Source organism: Cyanistes caeruleus, unplaced genomic scaffold (assembly GCF_971803275.1).
Source record: "Cyanistes caeruleus unplaced genomic scaffold, bCyaCae1.hap1.1 HAP1_SCAFFOLD_69, whole genome shotgun sequence".
NCBI lineage: Eukaryota > Metazoa > Chordata > Aves > Passeriformes > Paridae > Cyanistes > Cyanistes caeruleus.
The window spans coordinates 2,397,501-2,401,286 of NW_028255886.1; positions in this window are offsets into that span (position 1 = coordinate 2,397,501).

Below are 3,786 nucleotides of genomic sequence, written 5' to 3' on the forward strand. Positions count from 1 at the left end.
TCGTCCGGCGGCCGCTGGGTAGACCTGCGGTCGGCCGGCCGCCGCTGGGTAGACCTGCTGTCGGCCGGCCGCCGCGGGGTAGACCTGCTGTCGGCCGGCACCCTGGGTAGACCTGCTGTCGGCCGGCCGCGGGGTAGACCTGCTGTCGGCCGGCCGCGGGGTAGACCTGCTGTCGGCCGGCCGCGGGGTAGACCTGCTGTCGGCCGGCACCCTGGGTAGACCAGCTGTCGGCCGGCCGCGGGGTAGACCTGCTGTCGGCCGGCCGCCGGGGTAGACCTGCTGTCGGCCGGCCGCGGGGTAGACCTGCTGTCGGCCGGCCGCCGGGGTAGACCTGCTGTCGGCCGGCACCCTGGGTAGACCTGCTGTCGGTTGGCCGCCGGGGTAGACCTTCTGTCGGCCGGCCGCGGGGTAGACCTGCTGTCGGCCGGCACCCGGGTAGACCTGCTGTCGGCCGGCCGCGGGGTAGACCTGCTGTCGTCCGGCACCCGGGTAGACCTGCTGTCGGCCGGCCGCGGGGTAGACCTGCTGTCGGCCGGCCGCGGGGTAGACCTGCTGTCGGCCGGCAGCCGGGTAGACCTGCTGTCGGCCGGCCGCGGGGTAGACCTGCTGTCGGCCGGCACCCGGGGTAGACCTGCTGTCGGCCGGCCGCGGGGTAGACCTGCTGTCGGCCGGCCGCGGGGTAGACCTGCTGTCGGCCGGCACCCTGGGTAGACCTGCTGTCGGCCGGCAGCCGGGTAGACCTGCTGTCGGCCGGCCGCGGGGTAGACCTGCTGTCGGCCGGCCGCGGGGTAGACCTGCTGTCGGCCGGCGGCCGGGGTAGACCTGCTGTCTGCCGGCACCCGGGGTAGACCTGCTGTCGGCCGGCCGCCCGGGTAGACCTGCTGTCGGCCGGCCGCGGGGTAGACCTGCCGTCGGTCGGCCGCCGGGGTAGACCTTCTGTCGTCCGGCACCCGGGGTAGACCTGCCGTCGGCCGGCCGCCGGGGTAGACCTGCCGTCGGCCGGCCGCCGGGGTAGACCTGCCGTCGGCCGGCCGCCGGGGTAGACCTGCCGTCGGCCGGCCGCCGGGGTAGACCTGCCGTCGGCCGGCCGCCGGGGGAGAGCCGCTGTCGGCCGGCGGGCCGCCGCGGGACGCGTCGAGCGGCCCGCCCCTCTCGGCCTGAGCGCGTCGCCGCCTTCGTGTCTCCCCGAGAGGAAAGGAGGGAGCCCTCAGAAGCCGGCGGCGCTCCCTCCCCCGTCCGGGCGCGAGCAGACGGCGGCCCCGCCGCCGCCTCGGTTTCTGCCCGCCTGGCTCGATCGGCGGGGCCGCCGTCCGCCTGCAGGTTTCGGCGGGGCCGGCCGGGGGCCGAGCGGGAAGGAAGCCGCCGTGGGCGCGAAAGCCTCCGAGAGAGCGCCGGCGAGAAAGCTTCCTCGGAAAGGGAGGGCGCCGAGGCTCAGGCCGCCGGCGGCCCCGTCGGCCCGCTCCTCAGCCCCCGCAGGCGTTGTCGCGGTGCCGAGCGGCCGGCCGCTTGAGGAGGAGCCGCCCGGGGCGTGGGCGGGGAGGGGCCGACGGCGGCGGCCCGAACCGTCGCCCAGCAGGGGGGCGGGCGGGGCAAGCCCGGAAGGAGGTGCCGAGGCAGGGTGACGTCGGAGGGCGGGGCCGCCGGGCCGGCATCGCCCGCCCAGCAGGGGGCGGGGAAAAGCCCGGAAAGGCGCCGCCGCGGGAGCGGCGGTTCCGTGCCGGGCCCCGCACGCCTCGGCGGCGAGCCCCCGGAGGCGGGCCCGGGGCCAAAGACCTCCGCGGACCGCCGAAGAGCCGGCCGCCCGCCCGCCCGCTCGCCGCTTCTGCCGGCGATTCGAGTCGAGTCACGCCGGGGGCCGGCGTCTTTCTTCCCGCCGCGTCCCACCGCACCCTCCCGCCCGCTTCCTTTCCCCCGCTGTCCGCCCCCAGGTCCCGCCGGCTGGCCGGTGCCGCTTCTGCTCCCCGCAGGCGTGGCGGGGACGCCCCGCGGCCGGTCGAGCGCGTCGGCAGGCCGGGCGCGGGCCGCGAGCCGCCCGTCGGCTCGGCTGGGAGGCGTCCGGCCGCGCACGCAGGAACGGAAATGGGATGGGCCGAGAATTTCGGATCCCGGCGAAGCGTTGGTGTTCCGCCCCGACGCGAGAGCCGTCCTTTCGGGAAAAAGACGAAAGAAGAAGGGAAGGGGTGGGTGCGCGTGTGGCCGTGGGTGAGGGCGTGTGCCTGCGTGCCTGCGTGCGTGAAAAAAAGCAAAATAAAGCAACGGTCAAAAATACGCCTCGGTCTAGGGAGCGGCAATATCGGGAGGGACGGGGCCGCCGAAGCTACCCGACGGCCGAGGGGCGCACAGGTCGGTCTCCCGCCTCCGGGGCAGGCCGCCGCCGCCGCCGCCACCGCCGCCGCCGGGCACGGCGTCAGAAGCCGCAGGGGGCGGCCGGCGCGGAGGCGGCCGACAGGACTACCCCGGTGGCGGGCGGCCCCGGGAGGTTGGGTCCACCCAGGGCCGGGGCCGCCTGACAGGCCTGGCCCGGTGGCGGGACACGAGGCAAATTTCAGCGGGGTACCCTTGTCTCCCGGACGGGGAAGACCTGCTGCCCGTGGTCGGGGCAGCCCTGCTGTCCCAGGTCGGGGTAGACGTGTTGTCCCAGGCCGGGGTAGACCTCCTGTCCGCGGTCGGGGTAGACCTGGTGTCCCGCGGTCGGGGTAGACCTGCTGTCCCAGGTCGGGGTAGACGTGTTGTCCCAGGCCGGGGTAGACCTGCTGTCCCAGGTCGGGGTAGACGTGGTGTCCCCCGGTCGGGGTAGACCTGCTGTCCGCGGTCGGGGTAGACGTGTTGTCCCAGGCCGGGGTAGACCTGCTGTCCGCGGTCGGGGTAGACGTGTTGTCCCAGGCCGGGGTAGACCTGCTGTCCGCGGTCGGGGTAGACGTGGTGTCCCCCGGTCGGGGTAGACCTGCTGTCCGCGGTCGGGGTAGACGTGGTGTCCCCCGGTCGGGGTAGACCTGCTGTCCGCGGTCGGGGTAGACGTGGTGTCCCCCGGTCGGGGTAGACCTGCTGTCCGCGGTCGGGGTAGACGTGTTGTCCCAGGCCGGGGTAGACCTGCTGTCCGCGGTCGGGGTAGACGTGTTGTCCCCCCGGTCGGGGTAGACCTGCTGTCCGCGGTCGGGGTAGACGTGTTGTCCCAGGCCGGGGTAGACCTGCTGTCCGCGGTCGGGGTAGACGTGGTGTCCCCCCGTCGGGGTAGACCTGCTGTCCGCGGTCGGGGTAGACGTGTTGTCCCCCGGTCGGGGTAGACCTGCTGTCCGCGGTCGGGGTAGACGTGTTGTCCCAGGCCGGGGTAGACCTGCTGTCCGCGGTCGGGGTAGACGTGGTGTCCGCGGTCGAGGTAGACCTGGTGTCCGCGCCGGCTCTGGAAGTTCACCAAGGGGTCGCTGTTTTCAGCTGCCTCCAGTTACGTCATGCTAGGAGGCGGCTAGCGCCGCCGCTTTGCCCCGGTCACGTACGCTACGGTCACTTGCAGGCATCGGCGGCCTCGGACACGTATCTCCGTATTATGGGAGCGAGGTAACGGGTCGTCTCCCCCAGGCTGCTACCGTGCCTGTGTCCTCCGGAGGCGAAGCTACGGGCCGGCCGCCCGGCCGGTCGCCGGCGCTGAGCTCAGAGAGAAACGAAGGGGAGAGCCGCCGGCAAGGGAGGCCCGAGAGAGAAACCGAGAGTGTGCCGCCTCGGCGGGACCGAGTCGCGGGGCTCGTCCCGCTTCCCGTGCTACCCATCGTGCCGGTGGGGCAGCTTTGT